This window comes from Narcine bancroftii, chromosome 1, assembly GCF_036971445.1.
Source record: "Narcine bancroftii isolate sNarBan1 chromosome 1, sNarBan1.hap1, whole genome shotgun sequence".
In the NCBI taxonomy this organism is placed as follows: domain Eukaryota; kingdom Metazoa; phylum Chordata; class Chondrichthyes; order Torpediniformes; family Narcinidae; genus Narcine; species Narcine bancroftii.
In genome coordinates, this window is record NC_091469.1 from 402454600 (window position 1) to 402481886 (window position 27287).

The 27287-nt window shown below is 43.5% G+C and overlaps 1 long non-coding RNA gene across 1 annotated transcript in view; it reads left to right on the forward strand.

Moving 5' to 3' along the window:
* The first annotated feature begins 260 nt into the window (after nucleotides 1-260).
* LOC138753185 (uncharacterized) overlaps nucleotides 261-27287 on the forward strand; it is a 91215-nt gene continuing 64188 nt past the window's right edge. The window contains exon 1 of the long non-coding RNA XR_011351022.1: nucleotides 261-349. This is a non-coding gene — a long non-coding RNA (uncharacterized lncRNA). The remainder of the gene's footprint in view (nucleotides 350-27287) is intronic.

Below are 27287 nucleotides of genomic sequence, written 5' to 3' on the forward strand. Positions count from 1 at the left end.
CAATCTTATTCATTTTTTCCTGAAAAAATCTTTTTCTTGCCTCTGGATGGTTCCTCTTCTGAACCTGACATTTCTTCTTCACTCTCATATTCTTCTGAAGCCTCTTCCAGTGGAGATGTATCTCCTTTTTCAGTTATTGAAACACCAGACTGCCCCTTTAAAAGACCTTGTATTTTTTCCCAACTTTTTTCTTCTGCACTGTGCATGCCTGACTTCTCGTGCATACATAATTTTTCCTCTGCTGCCATCTTTAAGGGACGCCACCATGAAGACTCTGGAGGAAGGTCCCTCACCACGGTCCTTGCCGGCAGATCCAGAGAGAACTTCAACGGCCTGCTTCGTTGATAAGGTTGGCCCAACTTCTTTCTTCTTCTCTTCTGATTTTTTTGGTAGTTGTTAGTTTAGGCATATCTTCTTAGGAGCCATTTTTATTTTCTTCTATAAATCACCTTATATTAACTTTAAAATAGTTTTTATAGAAAAAAATTCTTAATATGCTCTTTTTAAAATTAATCCCATGGGCGTCATTAGGGTGCATTGTTGCTTCTCACGGCATCATGTGACATCCCCCAAGACCGGTTGTTCTCCTCACACTTATTCAAGCAATAGAAATGACTGAAATTTCTTAGAGAAATATTCCTTTGGCATAATTCTTGAAGTGTCATGGATCCAAATACCTTTATTTATGCATCAACAAGTGTCATATTTGGTACTTGAAGTTGCTTGTTCAATGTATTTAGATTCTCAAAAAATGTTCATCAAGTAACTCACACAAGCTTGTCCATCTGTTGTTAGCAAGAGCTTCATTTCAGGTTTGTCTTTCAAAAACTCGCTGAGGAGATCAAACAGTTCCATGAACCTTTTGAAGTAGTTTCCCTTTGACAACCACCTTACTTCAGTGTGAAGCAATAATCTCACGTTCTGCATTTTTATCAACACAAAACTGCTTAAACAGACATTCACATTTGGCATGAGCTTTGATGGCATTGATACATTTGACCACATAATGCAGTCTCTTGTGTAGAAAAGGGGAAACTTTCTTGGCAACAATTTCCTCGGTGGATAACACAATGCACAACCAACATGTTTGGATTTTCATCCTTTATTAATTTTAAACATCCCATCATAGCAGGTGCACCATCTGCAGCACAAGATGCATTGTTTCCTTTTGGTATTTCATTTTCATCCAAATAATTTTTGAGCTTGCTGTAGATATCAACTGCATTGGTGGTTGTTTCTAATGATTCACAAAACAACATCTCTTCTTGAAACTCTTCCTGATCAATATATCTCACATAGGCCAATAACAGTCTCACCGACCTGTTGTATTGAGAACTTTCATGATTTCAATTTCTCAATAAGCTGTTTTTCAACATCTTGACCTATGTCATCTATTCTGTTGCTGACAGTCCTATTACTCAAAGGCATTGCCTGGACATCCTTGTCATCCTTTTGCAGAACAGTTTTGAGAAAATAAAATGATATTGCGGGTTTAATCAGTTCCTCCCCAATTGTATGATTCTTCCCATGTTTTTCTTCCCATGAAATTTCATCTCTAGCTTCAAGGGTACGATTCAGGGCTGTAGTTTGCAAATCTATTTTCAAACCTCTTTCAGAGATTTAAGATATTCTAATTTCGAATTGACATGGTTAGGATGTTTTAACCTCAAATGAGCTTCAAGATGACCTGCTTTCATGATTCATTTGTCAAAGTCTATTGGCATAATAGGCAAAAAGCTGCATGTTCATTGTGTACAGCAGGTAGAAACACAAACTTCAAGATCTCCACTGAATATTGACAAACCTTTTTCTTGCTTGGTCTGCTCATTTTGAATAAATAACAATGCAACCTCCCTGAAACAGATTAATCAATATTTTATGTCTTCGAACTGAAAAATGGAATAAAAGTAATGATCGAATCAAAGGAATACTGACCCTAAAAAAAAAAGAAAAAAACACTAACGCGGTTTCTGACATTTTTTTTTCGCAGAGAGGGCATCAAAACTGCCTTGGCCTCATGCTTTACTTTCTGGGGTCCCTATATTTTTTTCCAATTCTTGCATCCACCTTAGGCTGGTGTCTGGGGCAGACTCCCACCCCACCCCACAATCAAAATTGTAGTACATAAAGATACATACAGATACAGGTCTCACTCACTTCAAAACTGAAAAAGTAAAGGGGTATGGATGGAGACATGATCGTTGAGATAATTTGGAATCCTCCTTGCCAATGAGATATTTGGAATGGATGATAATAAAAATGGTCAGAAAAAAAATATAATTATAATGTTAACTGAGGATAATAACAGTTAAAATAAGAGAAACATTGGAAGAGCAAAAACATTTTATGAAAATAAAAAGAACTAAGTGATTTTACTTGGCAGTTACCACAATTGTGTTGTACTGACAGTATTGCCAAGTCACATTTTCACACCAATATAACGAGTTTTTTTTTCAAACCAACTTTTTAATTATTTACCAAAATATTCCTACATCCCATGAAAATATTCTTAAAACCCACGCCCCACCAAAATATTCTCACGCCCCACTGGTGGGCTGTATGCCCCACCTTGAGAACCAAGGAACATTCCAGACTGGAAATTAATATAGATGATCTCTTCTGCCCCAGGCTCTGGAATATATAATGCATTTAACACAAAGATGCTAAATGCTTGCCACCTGACTCCACTACTTGTCAAACAGGCTGACATTTTCAAGTGTTAATGAATAAGTGAGACTGAAGCAAACAGAGAAATTATATTGCAAGCAGCTTCCAGACTGCTTCCATTGTATATGCTACAAATTCATATCTTTTAATTATAACGTGTACATGTAAAAAGCCAATTGACATCAACCATTTTCTTGTCTTTAGAAATGTGCAAATACTGACTTCAACAGCCTCAACGTAACAATAATTTCAAAGCGATAACTAATTTGTATGTGAGAATGGTCCTTCAATATTATACCCCTCAACTGGATTCTTTGAATGAGATTCACCAGTATTAGTGAGGTGACCGTCGGCCCTTTCAAGCAAAGAAAATGCCCAACTATAAAGGCGAAGGTTCGCCGCCCTTGCGTCTAGAGACTTAACTTTCTGAATGTGCCTTGGCTGGCTCTGAAGCACTGAATGCAACCCTTCTAGATGAAGGATAATTGCACTCTGCTGCCCCACATAAATCTACGGCCATTTAAACGGCTGGTTAGGGATGGGTCGTCAGCCACGACCATCTCCCCACTCCCCCTTCTCCCTCCATGACCCTCTCAAGGCAGGGGTGGCCGTCGGGGCCGTCATAGCAGTCAGGGGTGACCGGCGGGGGCAGTCAGGGGGCAGCTGGTGTGGGCTGTGACAGTTTCACCAGGCCACTTCGGCCTTTGGTGCTGTTCTCTGCAGCTCAAAATGTGGCAGAGCAATGACAGTCTTCCCTACCTATAATCCCCCACGCAGCTGGAACTGTTCTGGGAAACACAGAGCGGTTCCAGTTGCATGGGGGATTATGGGTAGAGAAGACGGCCATTGCTCTGTTGCATATTTATGATGGGTGGCGCTACCGCACCAGTCGCCCTGCCTTCATTAGCTCCGGAGGGCACTATGATATGGCGCTCAACATGAGTGCAATGCTAGCGGCTGCTCAATGAAAGGTAAGTTTTATGTTTTCTCTCCATGCTTATAGTCGGCCTCTGGCTGAGGCCTGGCATGAAATGACCTCTTGTCTATCCACCTCTAAAAACTGCTCATTCCCACTGGAATGATTTGAATAAAATCTATGTTTTGTACTGTGTGGTTTGGTTGTACCCTTTGTACCTTGACAGGAGCGGGGCTATTGCATGCTAAGCCCACTACTGGTGATGTGTCTGCACTGCCAACAGAATCATCACATTTGCAGATGATACAACAGTAGATGGGCTCATCCACAATAATGATGAATCACATCATGGAGCTGAGATGGAAAGGCTTGTAAAATGATACAAGAATCACAATATGGAGTCTCCTTATGACAAAGCAGATGATTGTGGATTTCAGGACAATTCTCCACTACATATCAATGGTAGAGAGAGTGGAGAGTACAAAATTCCTTAGCGTGTATCTAAAGGCCATTTAATGGCAGGCCTCTCCCTGTAGGCCGTCTACAAACACGGAGGGAAAACATAAAACTTGCCTTTCATAGAGCAGCCCAAAAAGGCTGCTCCTGCATTGCACTCATGTCAAGCGGCGCCTTGTAGTGCCCTCTGGAGCCCTCCGGCAGAGCAATGTCCATCTTCTCTACCCATAATCCCCCACGCAGCTGGAACAGCTCTGTGTTTCCCAGAACAGTTCCACCTATGTGGGGGATTCTGGGTAGTGAAGACGACCATTGCTCTGCTGCGTTTTGATCCGTAGAGAGTGGCCCTGAAGGCCAAAGCAGCCCAGAGACCCCCTGTAGCCCCTACTGCCCTGACAGCTCCTGCCTGCTGCCCCTACCTTGAGGGGGTCATAGAGGGAAAGGAGTGAGTGGGGAGATGTGTCGCGGGCTGACAGCATAATCAGCCTGCCCCTAACCAGCTGCTTGCAGCGGTTGTACATTCATGTGGGGCAGCGGAGCGCTGAGCTCCACCAATTATCCTTCCCCGAGAAGGGTTGCATTCGGCGCCTCAGAGCCGGCCACAGCACATTAAGAAAGATAAGTCTCTAGATGTAAGGGCGGAGAACCTCTGCCTTTACAGTCAGGCATTTTTCTTCCTTGAATGGGCCTTATGGGATGACCTTTCCTCGAAGCACAACATCTCCTCGTTAGTCAGGAAGGCACAACAGTGCCTGTGTTTTCTAAGGTAGTTGAGGTGGACAAGGCTATTGTCCCCTACCTTGACATCTTTTTACAGGAACACAATTGAGGATGTCCTGTCTGGTATCTTCTTTGGCTTGGCTTCACGGATGAAGATTTATGGAGGGGTAATGTCCACGTCAGCTGCAGGCTTGTTTGTGGCTGACAAGTCCGATGCGGGACAGGCAGACACGGTTGCAGCGGTTGCAAGGGAAAATTGGTTGGTTGGGGTTGGGTGTTGGGATTTTCCTCCTTTGTCTTTTGACAGTGAGGTGGGCTCTGTGGTCTTCTTCAAAGGAGGTTGCTGCCCGCCGAACTGTGAGGCGCCAAGATGCACGGTTTGAGCCGATATCAGCCCACTGGCGATGGTCAATGTGGCAGGCATCAAGAGCTTTCTTTAGGCAGTCCTTGTACCTCTTCTTTGGTGTACCTCTGTCTCAGTGGCCAGTGGAGAGCTCACCATATAACACGATCTTGGGAAGGCAATGGTCCTCCATTCTGGAGACGTGACCTACCCAGCACAGTTTGATCTTCAGCAGCGTGGATTCGATGCTGACGGCCTCTGCCATCTCGAGTACTTCGATGTTGGAGATGAAGTCGCTCCAATGAATGTTGAGGATGGAGCAGAGACAAGGCTGGTGGAAGCGTTCTAGGAGCCGTAGGTGATGCCGGTAAAGGACCCATGATTCGGAGCCAAACAGGAGTGTGGGTATGACAACGGCTCTGTATATGCTAATCTTTGTGAGGTTTTTCAGCTGGTTGTTTTTCCAGACTCTTTTGTGTAGTCTTCCAAAGGCGCTATTTGCCTTGGCGAGTCTGTTGTCTATCTCATTGTCGATCCTTGCATCTGATGAAATGGTGCAGCTGGAAAGCATCAGATCAGAAGTCCAACAATAGTAAGATTGAAAATATGTTCATTTAATTGAAATGACATTGAGAATTTAAAGCAGCCAAGAAGATCCATAACCATCATTTACTGGGAGCATTGTTGAAATAGGGTTTGAGGAATTATTGAAGATCCTTTCCAACCAGTGCACAGTATCTTCAACCCACTACCAGATCTACAGGAGCATCAAAATCAGGACTGCCAGGCTGAGGAATAGCTTCTTCCCACTGGCTGTGAGATTGATGAACAGTATCCTGTAACAATGCAAATAATCCCAAATATTTCTACATATTTATTTAGATTATTTATGTAATCATTATGGTCTGAATGTTATGTGTTTTTGTGTGGTCTGGAAAGACACAGTTTCATCAAGTTGTATATCTGCAACCAGGTGATTTAAAAAAAAACTTGAACTTGAAAAGATTCCCAAGAATATTACTGGGATATGGGTTTGAGTTATAAGGAGACTCTGGACTGCCAGGGACTTTTCTTGGTGAGATGTAGAAGGCTGAGGGTGACCTGATAAAATCATAGCATAGATAAGGTAGATAGTCCTAGTCTTTTATCTGGGGTGGGAGAGGGGATGAGGTGGGGGGGGGGGGGAAATCTAACATTATGGGGTATAGATTTAAGGTATGAAGGAAAAGATTTAAAGGAGACTTCAGTAGCAATTTTACATACAGAGATGTGTGAAATGAACTGACAGAGGAAGTGGTAGAGGCAGGTACAATTGCAACTTGTAAAATATGTTTAGACAGATATGTGGATAGGAAATGTTTAGAGGGATTATGGGCCAAATGTAGACCAATGGGACTAGCCTAGGTAGACAATTTTGTCAGTGTGCCCACAAATGTATCCTGATTTATCTATGTAACAGGGCTGTTAAATTAGGATTATGGGCCAAATGTAGACCAATGGGACTAGCCTAGGTAGACAATTTTGTAATTGTGCCCACAAATGTATCCTGATTTATCTATGTAACAGGGCTGTTAAATTAGGATGCATTTACATGCCAGTACACTGGAGAAAAATGGGGTAAAATTTGGTTTCCAGCACTTCTATGGGTGGTACATTGTCTTCTTACAGGGTAAGTGTGCAGACACATCTCTGATGGAAGTGTGCTGGCTGCCTTTGCCACACAGGGGTTTGCACATGCTTTCATAACTAGAGGCAACATATGAGCAGACAGATTATGAAATCAATCACTGATCTGTTACCAGTGCACTCATTTTCAAATGCCTTGTTCCATTCTACACCCTAATTTATCCAGACTAAGTGAATATGGAGCTAAACATGGAGAATTGTCCTCTCCAGTGCAACTTAAAGGGAACATATTAGTTGCTGAATTATTTTTTCTGCCTGCCAACACAACTTCATACATTATTTTCATCTTTCCTATTCTCGATGAAGGTATGAATAGCCCATTGGATTTGGCTGGCTGGAGTTGAAATACCTTTTAGTTCATTTAAAAGCTTCTGATGAAACAAATTGCCTCCAGGTATGGGTTATGTTATTTCAGGAATGAATGGGGATCTTCATTGTTTTGGTGCAAGTGTACTATTCATACTTATTGTGTGACATCACTTACTGGTGTACTGTGAGCAGAAAACACACATTGTAACTCTGAGAGCAATCTGAAAGTGAACAATGAAGTTTAAGCCAAAGTGTCATTTAGAATTGGATCTTCGGAAGCATATTAATTAACGAGTAAATATTCATAAAATAATGGGCAATGCATCTGAAAATGGTAAATCATTTTATGTTAATATCTTATTTAATTTTTAATTTAGACATGCTGCACAGTAACAGACCTTTCTAGCCCATGAACCCAACCCATCAAAATACTCCAATTAACCTTTAATCCCCATGTGATTTGACGGTGGGTGGAAACTGGAGCACATGGAGGAAACCCACACAGACATGGGGAGAACCTGTAAACTGCTTACTGACAGAGCTGAATTCTAACCAGTGGTTTTGGTCCTGTAATAGCATTGTGCTAACCACTACGTTAACCGTGTTGCCCTATTTTCTTTAGTCAAATGGCAATGAGATTTTAATTGGGCCGGATAGTGCCAGGATGTGAGTGATGTGAGAGCAGAATTTCACTCTTTCAAAAAAATTCAATGTGCAAACATCTCTGTGTATAAATATCCTGAAAGAAGATTGCTATCCAAAGAAAAATTTGCTGATTCAGATAGTATATGGAGGAGGTAAAATTCCACAAATTGAAAAAGTCAGAAATTATCAAAACACAAAAGATCGGCCAATCTGGCTCTGGTAAATTGAGGGATTGTAGTTTAATTCAGTGAACAACAATGCACAGAAGAAAACATTGGGAATTTAAAACAACATGTAAATTGCAAGAAACCTCATCAAATAATGTATTTGTAATGTTTTAATGAAACTGTTGGATGTTTAGATGATTTTGAATATCACATTGTAGAACCCCCCCACCACCACCCCAAGGTGAAACACTTTAAAACTGCTGCACCTCCTGGGACCCAGGTGTGTTTAATGGGTCAAAGGTGCTTCCAGCACCTTTTAACCTTCAGGGAGTTGTCACCACATTTAATTGCCAACCCAGCGATATAAGGGGGATTCCGCCCCTGCGATGACATGGTGAGTGACACGTCATGCACTCACTGAATGAAATGAAATAAAAGATTTCAACACTACTCTTCCTGGGAAACACATTTAAACCATGTTATAATATCCCTTTTCCTGACCTGCACTGCTGAGTTCCTCCTCTACATTTGAACTTGGCGCCATCATGCTGCCCATTCACGCACACAAGTGCTGACGTCTTCAGAATAATCTGGTCGGCCATTTTCATTTTCAAGCCGTGAGACCTAGGTAAGTTTAGTTGGGTTCCGTGACTACCTCTGAGGTAGGGCAGGGACCAGGTTGATTTAGGAGCATGCTGACCGGGTCAGATCCTTTCAAGCTGCCTTGTGAGTGTTGGGGGGTGGGGGGGCTAACCAGGCAAATTGCCTGGTTAACCCCATTTTACAAAGCAGCTTGAAAGTGCCTATTGTCTCTCCTCTAATGTAAAGTACCAATCAATTTGTAGGAATTCCAAGAAATGAAGCAGAAGTGATTAAAAGTCAAAGTTAATGAACTTCACTATCTGAGTCAACAAAATTGTGATGAAAGATCAGTCTATTGCATGCATAATGAAATGCCTGGATATTAAGGACTTGAGTTAGATGATCAAGGAAAATCCACTACTGAATTCAAACTCTACATCACCTCTATTGGCAGAGCTTTAACTAAATTTGAGACCAGGATCATGTACTGGAATGCAGATCATTGTCACTCAACATGACATGAGGATGCAACCATTTCTAAAGGTTACCTTTTGTCATTGACCCAAGGTAGAAGAGACTCAGAGGGTACAAAGGAGCAGCACTCACAACTGATGATATCCAGATCCATAGACAAAGTCTATGACAGCCATTTCCACAAGGCAATGGAAAGAAAGAGAAGGGCTGGAGTTATAGTGCATGCTGACACTTCAGGAAATGGTGTTCAAGAATGTAAATTCTTTGGAATGCTGTACACACAAGATGGAGCTAAATGAAGCCCTGAGAAAGTTACTGTGATGGAAGCATGGGGAGGATAAGAAAGAACAGAGAAGCTTTTTACAGCCAATCCAATACATTTTTTATTTCTCACAAATCAGAATATGCATAGTCATGCAAAGCAGGCATAGGCCCTTCGGCCCAACCAACAATGCCGACCAAGTTGATTATCCAAATTGAGCTAAGATTTTCTGGCAAATGTGAGTGATCTAAAGAAAGAGGTTACAAAATAACGGTGGTCATGATTATGTGAAATGAGTTTACGGAGATGCTGGACACAGAGAGGAGTCTATGGCACTACGACAGATCAAAAACTGCCATGGTACAGATGGAAACTTGATTCAAAGTGGCAATTCTGGGGGAAGTTAGAGTCAGAGACAGACTCCAGCTATGGCAGGGAATACAGCCTACTAAGCAAGGCCAAACACCACGAGCTGAACACCTATGTCTGCTTTGAGGAGAACCCAACAGTTTCTACTAGAATCTCTGAAAAAGCTGAAGACCCTGAGGCTGATATCAGAATATCATTCAAGAGGGTGAATTCTCAAAAGGCAGCAGGTCCAATAGTGGATTAATTACCTCCCGGGCCCTAGACTGAGCTTTAGTAAGGCCCAAACCTGACCTTGCTCTGCCACGGGCCTGGGCTAACTCTGGCGCCACAGGGCTGGCTACCCTCGTTCCCCAGCAAAGGCCTGGCCACCCAGGCACCACTCACTACTGGCCTCTCATCTAGCAGTACCAGCCACCAGTCAGGCACTGCTAGTCACGCACCCCTCCCATTGTTCATTTACTACCACAGGTGACGTGCTGGACGCTGGTATTTTGGAGACCCTTTCTAGTACGTGCTGCAAATTTTCATGCCGCCGCCAGCTCACAGAAACCACCTTGCATGCTACCCCAGCAATGGTACAGCACCGACCGACTCTGGCCCACAGTTAACGGCTTCACCCAAGTGGAGTTGGGATGTTGGAGAACACACTGCATGCTCCTTAAGTCACTTCTGAGTCAACTGTGCCCTCGGCTCTTTCAGTGGAGACAAAGATCATTTTTGCTATGGGGTTTCGGGGTATTTCTGACTGCCATGAAACTGACTGCTGAACTGTTTGGTGTTCTGTGATGTTCACCCCAGTCACTTTTCAAAAGCCCGAGGTTTCTGAATTTGATTTGGCATTTTAAAGCCAAGACAAATGCAAGGCCATATTGACAAGTGAATTCAATGGTGTACTAGTGGTTTTGAAGGACCCCCTTACCTTCTGGGCCCCTAGGATTCAGCCTACTCAGCCTAATAGTTTATCCACTGATCAGGCCATGATGGCATACCTGGCAGAGTACTGAAAATCTGCACCAACTAACTAGCTAGAGTGTTTTCGGACATTTTAAAACTCTCATTGCTGCAGTCAGATTCTACCTGCTTCAAAAGAGCATCAAACATGCCAGTGCCCAAGAAGAACAGTGTGAGCTGCCTCAATGTCTATCTACTGTGATGAAATGCTTTGAGAGGTTGGTCATAGCCAGAATTAACATGTACCTAAGCAAAGGTCTGGACCCGCTGCAATTTACCTATTGTCACAATTGCTCCACAGCAGATGCAATATCACTGGCTCGCCACTCAACTCTGGATCACCTCAAAAACAGTAACTCATACATATGGCTGCTCTTTATTGACTACAGCTCAGCCTTCAACACTATTATTGTCTAAGTGCTGGACAAGAAGCTCCAAATTCTGGGCCTCTGCACCCCACTCTGTAACTAGACCCTTGACTTCCTCATTGGAAGACCACTGTCAGCACGAATTGGTAAAAACATTTCCTCCACATTGATTATTAACACAAGCGCACCTCAAGGATGTGTGATTAGCCCACTGGTCTACTCACTATACACCCATGACTGTGTGGCCTGGCACAATTCCAATGGCATCTACAAATTTGTTGAATATAGCATAGTTGTTGGAAGAATCACAAATGGCAACGAGGAAGCTTATAGGAGGGAAATAGATCAGCTCTTTGAGTAGTGTCACATCAACAACCTTGTGCTCAACGTTAGCGAAACCAAGGAGATGATTGTGGTTTTCAGGAGGAAGACAGGAGAACACAATCTAGTCCTCATCGAGGGGTCAGTAGTGGAGAGGGTCAAAACTTCAAATTCCTGGGTGTCAACATCTCTGAGGATCTGTCCTGGAGCCTCCATGTCGATCCAATCAGAATAAGGCTTGCCAGCAGCTCTACATTGTAAGGTGTATGAGGTGATTCGGTATGTCGCAAAAGACACTTGAAAACTTCTACAGGTGTACTGTGGAGAGCATCCTGGCTGGTTGCATTTCTGCCCAGTACAGAGGTGCCAACACTTAGGACAAGAAAAAAATTCCAGAGGGTTGTTAACTCGGCCCGCGGGGCACGAGACCACTCCATCGAGGACACCTACAATAGGCGATGTCTTAAGAAAGCAGCCTCTATCCTCAAGGATCCCCACCACCCAGGCCACGGCCTCTTTACTCTGCTACCATCGGTAAACAGGGACAGGAGCCTAACGACGAGCGCTCAATGGCACAAGGAGAGCTTTTTCCCTGCTACAATCAGATTTCTGCCTTACTTTGACGTTTCACATACTATTTTTATTTATTGTTGTACGGTGGTTTATGTGCATGTCTGCACTGTGAAGCTGTCGCCAACCAACAAACTTCATGACTTGCTCATGGCAGAAGGTTCTGATTCTGAGTTGCTTGGCCCATACATAGGTATGCCAGTATGGGCATTTGTATCCATAGCACATGCGCTAGGAGAAAAAGGTTATACCAATGCAGAAAAAAAGAGAAATGTGTAGCTGTAACCAGACACAAGAAGTTCCTTATTTCCCAAAGAAGTAAAACTGAAAATACTGGAAACACTCAATTGGTCAGTAGCATCTGTAGAAAGTCAAATATTTAATAGTTCAGTTCCAAAACATTTCATTGGAATGTTGATAAAAACAGGTTAGTTGCCAGTAGCAGTGAAGCGGGGGAGGGGATGCTTCTGTTAACAGCAATTAAGTAATATTTAAAGTCAGATTAAGCATCTTTGTGTGATATGCAGTTTATATCAAGCTGTGAGACGTGCCCAGCCTTGCTGCACTACATTCTCTGCAGAAGTGTCGAGAGCAAGTGATGTCCTGAAAAGACAAACTAAACACAGCAGTGAGAAGATGTTAATGGCTAATCAGAGATAACCCCTCAGCAGAGGATGGTGTCCAGATCTATCATATCCAAAATGACTCAAAGGATTCTCTAGAAAGGTGATGTGGGTGCAGAGGATTGCAAATTGAAAGCTAGATCAGCTGTACACTGAAGAACATCTGTAGATGGAGTCAAGATGCTTGGTAGGTCAGTAGCAGAGAAAGTGTAACTATATCTGATGATGGAAACAAGAGAGGCTGTGTTTACTGGAACCTGGGTCACGCAACATCAGTGGGAGAAAAAGACTGTGACCTTTTGGATCAGAACCTTGCATCAAGAAACAATCTCCACTGCAATACCACACGCAACTGCCATATGGTAGACTTTTGACCAAATTACCATTCAGAGGAAAGATTAAAGAATGACCAAAATAAGGATATTTATTATTTCTCTCTTTTAAATATTAGATCATAGAACCTTACAGCACAGTACAGGCCCTTTGGCCTATGAGGTTGTGCTGATTTATGTAAAGCTACTCCACAACAAGCTAATTTTTCCCTACCTCACACCCATAACTCTATTTTTCTTGCATCCATGTGCCTATCTGAGAGCCTTTGAATGTCCCTGTGTTACAGGCCTCCACCCCAGGCATTACATCCCAGGTGCCCACCACTCTCTGTGTGTAAAAAAAACACTTACCTCTGACATTTCCCCTAAGCTTTCCTCCACTCACCTTAAATAGATGTTGTCTGGTATTTGCTATCTAGATGTCTATATACTATTATGACCTATGACAACCTTCTACATTATCCACAACACTTCTGACCTTTGTATCATCTGCAAACCCACCCTTCCACTTCTTGATCTAAGTAAAGAGCAGGGGTCCCAGAAAAGATGCCCATGGAATGCCACCAGTCACTGATCTCCAGGCAGAATATGTACCATCTACAACGACCCTCTCCTTTCATTTTCTCCTCTTATATGAATGTTGTGCATTATAAGTATCTGGGGAGATGCATTTGTACATTGTACTTAAATAAAATGGCTCTGAGGAGAGGGAGTACCTTTGGTGCTGATAGCTGCGCCTCACTAAGATGGGGATGGTAGGCATCACTGGACCTCACTCATCTAAATCTCTTACTTGTTGGCTCTGGAAACTACTTCAGCTAGCGGGCAAAAACAAGTGAGGGGATGGTGTCATTACTACACCACTAAGTGATCATCCCAACGGCGGAGCAGGCAGAAGAGGAAACATCTCCCAATGGCTGCAAAGGCAGATGAGGATACCCAACAAGGGTAGGGAGGCTTGCAAGCTTGCTGCAGGAACTGCCGTGGACCCACAACACTCCGGGTTTGTCCACCTAGTGTTTGAAGCCTGGATTCAGCAGACTGTATGTAAGAAACCATCACTAGTTCAATGGACAGAAAGGTGATTCTCAGCAATGTGTTGTGGAGCACTAAGAGGGTACGGTGAGACACATACAAAAGACTGCTGGCCATCCACTGCATCCAGCCATCTCAACTATGTCTTGCCACTGAGTCCAAATAGGCCAGGGTGAGAGAGTGAGGCTGACGACCTGCACAACAATTCCTCACTTTAATCCAAGTCAAGCGCAAGTCATGACTTAAACCCAATGCACATCACCTAAAGTCCAGTGGCGATGGGGGAGTGGCGAAGCAGCAGATATGGATACACTGGAAGCTGTAGTCACAAACCCGCACACAGGTGGCCCAGGGCATAGGGTTGCTCTCTCAGGGACCAAAGCAGCAGTTGAGTTCGGCAGCCCCCTGGGTGTCTGAGCAGCCCTCTTTAGGATCACTCTGCTCACCTCCATGGAGGAAGGGGCTGAAAAAGGTGCTTCAAACATAGTCTGCTTCACTTCACCCTGGCCATCTTACTGCGGCTGGTGGGGATCCCTTATAGTGGTCGACCTACAACAGTGAAGAAGAGAGTGATGGTGCTCAACCTTGGCACATGGAATGTGAGAACTCTGTGAGATAACGTCAAGTCAGACAGGCCAGAGAGAAGAACTGCACTGGTTGCAAAAGAGCTAGCTTGCTACATAGCAGCTCTCAGCGAAATGCGCCTAGCAGACAAGGGCCAGCTGACAGAACTCAGTGGTGGATACAAGTTCTGGAGCAGTCACAGCAGCGCTGAATGATGAGAAGCAGGCGTGGAATTTTCCATCAATTCTAACCTCGCCTGTAAACTCACTAAGCATCCAGAGGGTATCAATGACCGCCTGATGACACTCCATCTCCCACTTGCAAACAAGAAGAATGCTACGCTGATTAGTGCCTACGCCCCCCACCATGGCCAACCCAGATGACATGAAAGACAAGTTCTATGAAGAACTCGACGCCCTCATTTCAGCAATCCAACAGTCAGAGAAGCTCATTGTTCTTGGGGACTTCAATGCCAGAGTAGGGACAGACAACCAAACCTGGGAAGGGATCATTGGAAGACACGGCACTGGCATGTGTAACAGCAACAGCCTTCTGTTCCTCAAGACATGTGCCACCCATGACCTTGTCATCACCAACACCCTGTTCCGCCTACACACACCCATAGGAAGACATTATGGATGCACCCACACTTGAGGCACTGGCATCTTATTGACTATGTCATCACCAGGGAGAGGGACATGATGGATATCAGAGTGATGAGAACCATATGTGGTGTTGACTGCTGGACCAACCACCGCCTCATTGTATCCAAGTTCAGGCTTCGCATTCTGCCCATGAGAACACCCCAAGGGCAGAAGACTGCAAAGAGGCTGAATGTCTCTAAGCTGAAATGCAGTAAGGTTGCAGAAGAATTCGCCATTGACCTTGAAGGCAGACTACCAGACACACCACAGGAAGATGGGACCAGTGTTGAGGAACAGTGGACGGCCTTCAGAGATGCTGTCTACACTACCACCCTTGAACATCTCAGACCAGCAACCCGAAGAAACCAAGACTAGTTCAATGAGAATCATGAAGAAGTACAGGTACTACATCAATAGTACAGTGCGCATCAGAACGTCCCCACGTCACTAGCCAAAAAAGATGCCTTTGCCAATGCAAGAAGAAAGGTGCAGAAAAAACTGAGATGCAGGACAGCTGGTTCAGCAAGAAGGCCGATGAAATCCAGGGCTATGCAGACAGCCACGACATAAAGCGCTTCTTCGATGCACTTAAGGCTGTATCAGACCCCAGTCCTCTGGCTCCTCACCCCTCCTCAATGCATATGAGACACAGCTGATGACAGAAAAGAAGCAGATTCTGGAGTGGTGGGCTGATCACTTTAACATCGTCCTTAACCGCCCTGCATACAGCAACGACAAGGCCATTGTCCGCTTCCCCAGGTAGAGATCAACAAGAACCTCGACACCTTTCTCACAGATGATGAAGTCAGGAAGGCAGTGAAGCAACTCTCCTGTGGCAAAGCGCAAGGACCCGATACAATCCCTGCTGAGGAATACAAAGCAGGAGGCCCTGTCATGATGCAAAAGCTCTTCCAGTCCATGTGGTAAAAGGGACAGGTCCCACAACAGCTGAAAGATGCCAGGATAGTCCACATCTACAAGAGGAAAGGCAGCCGACAGTCTTGCGACAACCACCGAGGCATCTCCCTCTTGTCCATTGCGGGGAAGATTCTGGCCTGTGTCCTGCTCAACTGCCTTCTCCAACATCTTGAGCAAGGTCTGCTCCCAGAAAGCCAGTGCAGCTTCCGTGCTGAACGTGGGACCATGGACATGAATTTTGCTGAGTGCCAACTCCAGGAAAAATGCCAGGAGCAACACAGTGACCTCTTTGTGACCTTTGTCTATCTAACCAAGGCTTTCGATACGGTCAGCAGAGAAGGCTTGTGGAAGATTGTGGAGAAGTTTGGCTGCCCCAGCAAGTTCATCACAATCGTCCAGCAGTTCCACTATGGTATGATGGTGAAAGTTCTGGATGACGGCAATGAGTCAGAGGCCTTCCCAGTGACAAATGGCATCAAACACGGCTGCATTCTCACCCCGACTCTGTTCAGTATGGTATTGTCTGCCATGCTGATAGATGCCTTCCTTAACTACGAAGAAGGAATCCACGTCAGGAACAGGACTGATGGCAGGTTGTTCATCCTCAAGAGCCTGCAGACAGTTACAAAGGTGCAAGAGACTGTTAACAGAGACTTCTTATTTGCTGATGACTGCGCACTCAATGCCAGCACAGAGCAAAAGATGCAGTGTGAAATGAACTGCTTCTCACAAGCCTGCGACAATTTCGGTCTCACTATCAGCACCAAAAAGACCAAAGTTATGTACCAGCCTTCCCCAGGAAAGCCATACCAGGAGCCACGCATCACTGTGAAGGGCCAGAACCTCCAGGCAGTCGAAAATCTCACCTACCTGGGCAGCATACTCACTCGCGCAGTGAACATAGATGCTGAGGTCAACAACAGGATTGCTAAAGCCAGCGCCACCTTTGGTGGCTTTGGGAGACTCCGTGAGAACGTCTGAGTGGAGAGGACCACCAGACTGAAGGACTAATGTGCAGTGGTCCTTACCACCCTCCTTTACACCAGCGAGACCTGGACTGTCTACAGTGGACATGCCAAACAGCTCAACCACTGTCACTTGATCTGTCTTTGCAGACTCCTCCACATCAGGTGACAGGACAAAGTCCCTGACATGGAAATCCTGGAACGAGCTGGGCTCTGAAGCGTCTACACCCTCCTCCTGCAAGCCTAAGCCAGGTGGGCTGGACGTGTGGTCAGAATGCCAGACAGCCAATTGCCTAATCGGCTGCTTTAAGGAGAATTGTGTCAGGACAAGAGCTCACTTGGGGGGCAGAAGAAATGATATAAAGACTGCCTCAAAGCATCCTTCAAAGGCCTGTGTCTCGACATCGACACGTGGGAGACGCTTCCCCTTGACAGTCCAGCTGCAGCAAGATCACCACAGGAGCCCACGCAGCTGAAGTCAGGCACATCATCGAGGTGCAACGAAAGCATGCTGTGCACAAGGCCCGAGCAGCATCCACTGCCATGACAGCACCCACCCACTTTTGTCCCACATGTGGGCGATCCTTCAGGGCCCAGATTGACCTCAACGGTCACTTCCAGACCCACAGCCACCAATCTCCCAACAACAACATCAACACTTAAATAAATGACAATGAATTTCATTCATTCAAATAAATAGATGTGCAAAATAGAAGTGCATTAAGTTTTTAGAATGATAGATTTCTGCAAAACCGGTGTATGACATTTGACAACAGTGAATATAATTCCAGAATATTTGATCAAGTTTCTTCAAGTCATGAAATGCATTTCCTTATTTGTTGTGAAAAGAATAGTTTGTTACCCCTTCTTGCTTGTGGCTTGTCAAAAGTCTTTTGACAAGGCATCTAATCATTGTATATTTCTTAACAGTCTAAATCAGTGGCTTTCAAACTGCCTCCAAAACTTAAATTCCACCTTAAGCAATCCCTATGCCATAAGTGCTCTGTGATTAGTAAAGGATTACTTAAGGAGGAATGTGAGTGGAAAGAAAAAGGTTTGAAAACCACTGTTTTAATTGTACCTATTTGACTCGTTATGTGCACAGTTTCATAGCTCCAAAGGAAGTGGGCCAATGGCAATTTTTCTCAAGCAAAGTATTTCAGTAGCAATTGGGTCTAGAACAGTGGTTCTCAACCTTCCCTTCCCACTCATATACCACCTAAAGCAATCCCTGAGCAATCACAGAGCATTTATGGAATAGGGATTGCTTAAGGTGAAATGTGAGTTTAGGGGGGCAGTTTGAAAACCACTGGTCTAAATGAATGGACTGAAAGGATTAAAAGAAAAACACAATGCATCCCAAAATGTGATTGAACATAAAATGGTTCTCAATTGTTTATCAACTTTGTTCCATAACAGTAGGAATAGCTAAATTTGAACAGACATTGTATATATTATATGAAAACTTGTGCTGTAAATCTTATCAATTGCAAGATTACAGAGTTGCTCATTTTGAGAAAACAAGGCATTTAAAAAAAAATGTTTTCATAAAGGCCAGTCATTACAATGATCTTTTGCAATCAATAAAATATATGGATTGACAAATAAAACTTTCTTCAAGAAATATCTGGTGCCTGAAGCAACTTGCACGAACAAATGCATTTTGCCATTTTTTAAATAAACAACTTAATGTGCCTTTTTATAAAGTTTAACCTCACTGGAAATTGTTTCTCTTTGCAATTCACATGAAAGTTTTGACCTGTCAAAACATGCAAACATTCTTCGATGTGAAAGAAAACTATTTCAGAAAGCACTTCTCGTCTCATCTCTGGAAATATATTTTTTTTAAATTGGCTGCCAAACTGGTTTGAGGACAGGTAATGTTTGAAAAATTGTTCTATGTGTACTTATTATTGTTAGACAAACACTTCATCCTATCAGGGTGATCTTCATCATGGCAGGATATTTTATCTTTCATCTGGAACATTTGTCAGTTACAAATCAAATGTTCTCATCTTTCTGGTCTCTGTGGAAAACAGTGACATTTTATCCTCCCAGCTCAAAGGTGAAATTTATGTCAGTTCATAAATTTGATTGATGAGAAAGCAAACAAGTACCATTGAACTGAATTGGATTAAACATGCAACTATTCCTGCTATGCCTTGACAAACACATACAGCAGAGGTCCAAAAATCCAGATGCCAGAAATCCAGACCATCTGAGAATCTGCAGTTTTCAAAAACTCTCAAACTTTTAAATTTAGTGGGCTTTTGTGTGCGTGCATGCTATGTGTAGGTGCTACAGATGTACAGCGACTACAAGTGTTGACTTTATTTTTCTTTAAAACTGCTCATTTTGATAAATGAAGCCTGTCGTATTTGCTAATGAGTAAACTATCAAAATTTACTGTTTATCTTTATTGCTCCTTAACTTTGTATTTTAAAAGTACTGCTCGAGAATCTGGAAAATCCAAAAATCCAGACTGAGTTACAAGATTAGGAGATAAAGGAACAGAAGTAGATCGTTCGGCCCATCAAGTCTGCTCTGCAAATCCAGCTTGAGCTAAATTGTTCTCACATCTAGTTCCAAATTCCAGCATTTTCCCCATATCCCTTGATACCTTGACTAATTACATACCTATCAATCTCCCCTTTAAACTTTCCCCAATGATCGGTCCTCCACAGCTGTATGCGGCAACAAATTCCACAAATCCATGATCCTCTGGCTCCTCATCATTGTTTTAAATGGGTATCTTCTAATTTTAAGAGTGTGCCTTCTTGTCCTGGATTCACCCATCAAGGGAAACATTTACCTTGTTTCTATGAGATCCCCTCTCATACAGTCCAAGAGCCTGCATTCCAGGAATTATCCTGGTAAATCTTCTCTGTACTCTCTCCTACATTATTACATCTCTTCGAAGATAAGGGGCCCAAAACTGCACACGTTACTGCAAATGAAGTCTCATCTGTGCCCCATCGAGACTCATCAACACTTTTTTACTCGAGCACTATTCCTCTTGAAATAAATGCCAATATAGTATTCCTTTCTTTACTGCCAATCCAACCTGGTGGTTAACCTTTGAGTTATCGTGCACAAGGACTCCCAAGTCCCTTAGCACTTACGAATTTTGAATTTTCTCCCCATCCAAATAATAATCTGCCTGTTTATTTCCTCTTCCAAAATATACAAGCGTACATTTCTCAACATTCTATCTCATCTGCTCTTTCTCCTAAGCTGTCCAAGTTTCTCTGCAATCTTTCTGTATCTTCAACACTTCCTACTCCATTACCTATCTTCGTGTCATCTGCAAACTTTGCTTCACAACCATTCAATTCATAATCTAAATCATCAATATACATTGTAAAAAGAAGCAGCCCCAACACTGACCCCTGGAGAATACCACAAGTAACTGGCAACCAACCAGAACAGGATCCCTTTATTCTCACCCTTTGCTTTCTGCCTATGCTCCACCCAGTCTAATATCTTTCCTACAATCTCATGGACTCTCATCTTATTAAGCAGCCTCTTATGCGGCACCTTATCAAAGGCCTTTTGAAAATCCAAATACACAACATCCACAGCCTCTCCCTTATCCATCCTACTTCCTCAAAAAATACCTCAATTTTTTGATTTCCTCAAAAAATTCCAATAGGCTGGTCAGGCAGGATCTTCCCTTCATGAAACCATACTGGCTTGGACCTATCATGGCATGCACCTCAAGGTATTTCATAATCTCATCCTAGAGGATCGACTCCAATAGCTTTCCAACTACCAACATCAGACTAATAGGCCTATAAATTTCTTTGTCTGCCTCCCTCCTTTTCTTAAACAGTGGAACTACATTTGCAACCTTCCAATCCTCTGGAACCATGTCGGAGTCTATTGATTTCTGGAAAATCAATTCCAATGCCTCCACTATCTCCAAAGCCATCTCCTTCAGAACCCATGGGTGCACCTCATCCAGTCCGGGAGACTTATTTATCTTTAGTCCATTCAGCTTACAAAGCACTTTCTCTCTAGTAATCTTGCCTGTACTTAATTCTATTCCCTGGGACCTCTATCAGGTTTATTGTATGGTCTTCCTCAGAGAAGACTGACACAGAACACTTATTTAGTTCCTCTGCCATTTCTTTATTACCCATTATAATTTCTCCAGTGTCATTTTCAATTGGTCCTATATATATCTATCTTTTACTCTTTATATATTAAAAAAAACATCTCCTAGTATTCCTTTGTATGTTATTTGCCAACTTCCTTTCATTATTCATTTTTTTTCTTTCTTAATGACTTTTAGTTTCTTTCTGTAAGTTTTTAAAAGCTTCACAGACCTCTGTTTTTCCACTATTTTTTGCTTCCTTGTACACCCTCCCTTTTGCTTTTATTTTAGCCTTAACCTTGTTACCCACATTTGCGCCATTTTTCCATTCATAATTTTCTTTTTTCTTGGAATATATCTATCCTGCACTTGCCTTATTTCTTGTAGAAATATCATCCAATCCATTTGTCCCTCTATCTAGACTTTTTCAGTCAACTTGGGCCGGTTCCGGTCTCGTACCACTGTAATTTACTTTATTCCAGTGAAATATTGACTCACTTGATATTAGCTTCTCCTTTTCAAAATTGAAACTAAGCTCAGTCATACTATGATTACTACTTCCTCAGGGTTCCATTACCTTTAGTTCTCTAAATACCTCAGGTTCATTACATAGCACCCAATCCAAAACTGCCAATCATCTGGTGGTCTTATCGACAAGATGCTCCCAAAAGCCATCCTTTAGGCATTCTACCAACTCTCTCTCCTGAGATCCAGTACCTTCCTGACTTTCCCAATCCCCTTTCATGTTAAAATCCCCTTTCATGCTAAAATCCCCCATAGTTATTTTGACATTTTCCTTCTGACATGCTTTGGTCTATTTCTAGTTGAAACTCATAGTCCACTTCCTGACTGCTGTTTGGGGGCCTGTATATAACTGCCAAACCCTGAGGAGTCCAGATTTTAGGACTTCTACTGTAAATGGATTTGTAATTTGTGGATAAGATCACATAAACAAGAAAAGAGAATAAGGAAAAGCATTGGATACAACTGATAATGACTAAAGAAAAAAAGGAATGTCTGCAGATGTTAGGGCAATGCACAAAAGTGCTGGAAAAACTCAGCAGGTCATGCAGCATCTATTGGAAGTAAAGGTATATAAATTACATTATAGGCCTGAACCCTTTTTCAAGGTATGAGCAGAAAGCAGACAGGCGCCTGAATAAAAAAAGTGCAGGGGGGAGGGTAGAGGGAGAAGGGCAAGAGGCAGATGGAAGAATGGCAGGGGAAAGTACAGGGAATAGGCCATAGGTGGATATGGATGGACAGAAGAGAAAAAGGCTGAGGGTCAACTGGGGAGAAAGTAGGTCTCTGAAGGGAGAGTGAAGGGGGTGGGGATCTGGAGGAAAGGAGACAGAGGGATAGGGAAAGAGAGACAGGGAAAAGGCCCAATGAAAACTGGAGGTTAATGCTAATGCCATCTGGTTGGAGAGTGCCCAGATGGGATATTAAGTGTTGTTCCTTCAATTTGCAGGTGGACTCAGATTGGCTGTGTTGGAAGCCATGGACAGATATGTCTGTGGGAAATGGATGTGGAATTGGTTGGCCACTGTGAGGTCTCCATTATTGCAGCAGGATGAAGATGTTTAACAAAATTATCTCTAGTTTGCGTTAAATCCCCCTGATGTATGGAAGGCAATAATGGGAACATCAAATGCAGTAGATAACCCTTGCAAATTCACAAGTAAAGTGTTGTTGCACTTGGAAGAATTTTATGGGGCTTTGAATGGTGGTGAAGGAGGAGATATGGGCACGTGTCGCATTTTCTGTGGTCACAAGGATAGGTGCTGAAGAGGGGATTCGTGAGAAGGGAGGACTGGATGAGGGAGTCACGAAGGGAGCAATCCCTGCGGAAAGAGGAGTGGGGAAGAGAGAGGAAGATGTGCCTGGTGGTGGGATCACATTTTAGATGACAGAAATTGCAAAGCATAATACGTTGGTCGTAAAGGCTGGGGGGGATGGTGGGTCGATAAGGAGAAGGCTAATCCTGTCCTTGCTGTGTCTAGGGTCAAAGGGGGCCAGGGCAGAAGTGTGGGAAATAGAGGAGATGTGGGTAAGGGGTGAGTTAATATCAGAGGAGGGGAAGTCACATTTGTTGAGGAAGAAAGATATCTTGGATGTTCTGGAATGGAAGACCTCATCTTGGGAGCAGATGCGACAGAGAGGGAAGAATTGAAAGAAAGGAATTCAATCCTTACATGGGAACAAGGTGTTGAGGTAATGTGGGAGTTGATGGATTGGGAGAAAATGTAAAGAGTTTATCTCCTGAGATGGAGAAAGAGAGATCATAAAAGGGGGATGAAAATTAGCAAAGTGGATAAAGGTGACAAGTTCATCCTGGGTGTGTAGTGATGCTATGGTGGTACTACAACTTCCAGAAGGCATCGAACCAGCCACATGACATCAGTGGGTGATGTTGTCAGTGCATGATTCTGGCTTTTAAAAGGTTGTGTGGGTGATGAAGAGTAATCTGTTTGATTCACTCTAGAAATTACTTGTGTGGTAATTTCATCATGTACACTATGATTTCAATGGCCACAGGTGCATGAGACAGCACCAAACACTCCATGTAACCAACAAAAAGGCAGACATAGCTGGGATTCATGCAGGTAACATGGCTACTCCTTCAATTTAGGAATGTGGGATGAGTCAATGGAAAAGTTATTGAGGTGAGAACAAATTCTGCCAGGTGGAAGAGATGGAGGTGGACTGGTTGGGTCTATTGTTGAGAAAGAAACGAAGGCCTTTGAGATCTTTGGTATGGGGGTTGGAGGTGTTTTGAGATTTGACGGTCCATGGTAAAAATGAGGCTGTCAAGTTCAAGGAACTGGAAGTTATGGATCATGGGTAGGATATAGATGTGGGCAGTATGGGGTTGTGAAACAATGAGGTTAGAGGCTGTGGGAGGGAGATGAACAGGTGATGAGGTCAGAAATGCTGCATGAGACAGTGGCTTGGTGTTTTTTGATGGGCTCTGTGCAAGGGGTAAATAAGAGGTGTCTGAGAGCTGTCATTTGGCTTCAGCAAGGTAGAAGTCAGTACACCAGACAACAATAGCACCATGCTTGTCTGCGGATTTGATAGTGAGGTTGGGATCGATGTGGAGAGAGTGGAGTGCAGAATGTTCCGAAGGTATGAGATTAGAGTGGTGAAATCGAGATGGTTACTGTCTTGGCAGCAGTTGGAAATGTAAAGGTCCAGACCTGGCATAAAACTGGAACGAGGTGTCCAAGAGGAGAAAGAAGGCTTCAGGAGGGAGAAGGGGTCTTCAATAAGGGGTCAAGAATCCTGGTGGAAGAAGTGGGCAAGAGTATGGAGACTATGGAAGAAGAGTTCAGTATCATGGCATGTGCAGAACTCATGAGAAGTGGGAGGAAATGGACAAAGGTGAAGCCTCTACTGAAGACAGATTGTCTGCCTCCAAGAGGAGAAGGAAGGAATGGATACCAAAGACCCAGCAGGGGTTAAAGTGGGGATTAGTTTGGTGGAGGGTGTTGGGGGAGGAGAGTTAGTGAATTAGAGGGATGAGGTGGAGAGCTTGGGACATCAGAGAGGGAAGTTTGAAGGTTGGGGATATTCAGAGGGGAAGATGGAGGTTTGCAGGTGTCAGGGTGAGGTGGAGGTTTAGCTAGGTGAAGGAGTGAGCTGAAGAGTGCAGGGAGTTAGAGGGAGAGGTGGAGAGTAGGAGCGATCAGAAAGGTGAGGGAGAGGATTGAAAGGGTTAGAGGGCTAAAGTGGGTGGGAAGAAAGGGGGTGGGTTCAAAATGGGTAGATGAGGGATGAGCAAGGAGAGGTGTAAGGGTATAGGGAGGCAGTGAGATCCAGCAGTGAAAGCACTCAAAAGTCTTAGCCTCGAGGAGGCTAAGCTTGGTGTAGGACCTTGCGAAGGCGTTAGTGCAGATGCTGGAATTGGAGTGGTCGGGAATGGGATAAACACCTCCGTCGATGGAGGTGTTGGGGGCTTTGGCATATGGGTGGCCAAGGTCAGGGTGAAAACTTGCATTAGAGGTTGCAGAGGCAGCTGTCTCTTGAAGGACAGCAGCTGAGTGAAGAATCAATGGTTGTACACATGGATCCAATGGAAGGTGAAGTGCAAGAGTGGTCCATGGCAGTTCGTGGTGAGTATGGATCAGAGGTGTGGTAGCGATAGGGTAAGGGTTCACTGGGTAAGGGTTGCATGGAGGCAAGAGGATTCTGTAAAATTTGGTAAGAGAAGCAAAGAGAGCAACAGTCAATGCAATGCAGGCACCTGAGAATCCTGTGGGGACTAAACTGGGGGCCTGGAAACAAAGCTGGAGACTGCATGGTCCAAGTGGAGGCAAGTAGCTATGAAGGATATGTAGCTATGGTCATGCGTCTGGGTGAGAACGTGGTCATAGAATTTGAAAGCACAAGGGAGTGTTAATGAAGTGTAATGAAAGACTCACAGAACTCCCTTTGAAGAGAGGGGAAGAACTTCAGATTAGACATTCTGATATCCATGATAATAACTTGCACAGCTTGCCTTTAAAAGGACAGGGTCTTAGCTGCCTGTTTCACATATCCTGTTCATGTGGAAAGTGGCCAATCAGCTCTTCCATGTTAGCCATCACATTTCCCCAGTTATTTTCCTGTTGCCTCTATTCTTCTGTGAGCAAGCTGAACAGATTAACTCTAACATTCATACGGCCATATAAAGTAGAAGAACAAGAGATTGAATACAGAGTATGGAGTTAAGGTGAAAATAAAAATCAATAAGTGCAAGGCAAGATCATCGTGAGAACATTGTTGTGGGGATCATTTAGGAGTGTAATGGCGGAGGAGAAGAAATTATCTTTAAGCCTGTTAATGCATGACTTCACACTCTTGAGTTGTTTTCCTAATGGGAAGAGGGAGAAGATAATGTGTCAGGCTGTGTTGGTCCTTCAGTTTGTGGGGTTCCATTACTAGGCATTGGGAAATCTAGATGAAGTTCATAGATGGGAAGGAAGTATGGGGTATGTTCTCAGCTACATTCACTACCTTCTACAGCTTTATCCAGTCTTGAACAGAGCAGTTCCCATACCACTGTACAGTCATGGGTGTAGAGAGAGTAGAGTAAGTCACAGATTTCTGGAGGAACTCAGTGAGTCATGTGGCTTCGATACAAAGGAATATATATTTGATGTTTTGGGTCAATGACCCATTATTGGGAATAGCAAGAAATGGTTGGACATCTGAGTGGGGGAGGAGCACAGGGTGGTGGGTAATGGGTGAATATAGATAGGAGGAGAAAGGAGCTGAGGTGAAATAGTGGAAGGAGCTGAGAAAGTTGCACTCTGATGGAAGGGAAAGGAGTGGGGGGGGGGTCTGCAGGAAGGGAGGTGTAACTGACAGGTAAGCAGGGAGAGTGAGTGATGGGAAAGAGAAGGAAACTAGAAATATAAGGTGGGTCAGAGAGATAAGAGAATGCTCTTGGATGTGGAATGATGCCATTTGGTTGAAGACTGCTATGACAGAATATAAGGTCCTATTCCTCCTATTTAGTAAGACCTTAACTTGATGGGCATGGACAGACATCACTGTGGGAAAGGGAAGTGAAATTGAAGTGACCGAACATTGAGAGATATTTGTTGTTGCAGCAAACAGACTGAAGGTGCTCAACAAAGCCATTCAATGATCATCACTTGAAAAACATTCCAGGAAATGGAAATATTGCCAGGGCAGAACAATGCTAGTGATCAATGATGAGGAAAGGAATCAAGGGTTATTGTAAGAAGGAGGATAATGGAGCTTAAAAGGATAGTAAATCATCCATGATGAAATGAAATGGAGGACTTGATGGGCCAAATCGCCTAATTCAGCTCCTATGTCTTATGGTCTGATTCAATGTTGCAGTTTAGTATTTAATTTTGTTGTTATCAAGACAAGGCACCATTTTCCCACATCTCTTAAAACCAGGCACATCAATATTTCCACAATAATTTCTCTTGCAGTTGTAACTTGTGACACCTGGTGGGCCATATCCAATTCCCTGTCTCCACTTTCACAAGAAATATTAGCATGAATCAGTTTGTGATGATATAACTAAAGTGTAACATTGTTCAAAGATGAGTAGAAGGTGGATGGATAGAAACAGATGTGTGGGCAGAGAGAGAGAAACATGGGTCACCTGCAAGATGGGAGAAGGTATCCGTTGATGTGAACTAGTTAAAGTTGAGTGAAGAGCTGAGCAGGTCAAGATACACGTAGCTATCCCAATGCAGTCATTTTTCCTGCCCTGCTCATATTACTAAGCCCCTTCCTGCATTAAATTCAGTAACATTCGACCATACACTTGTATCACCTG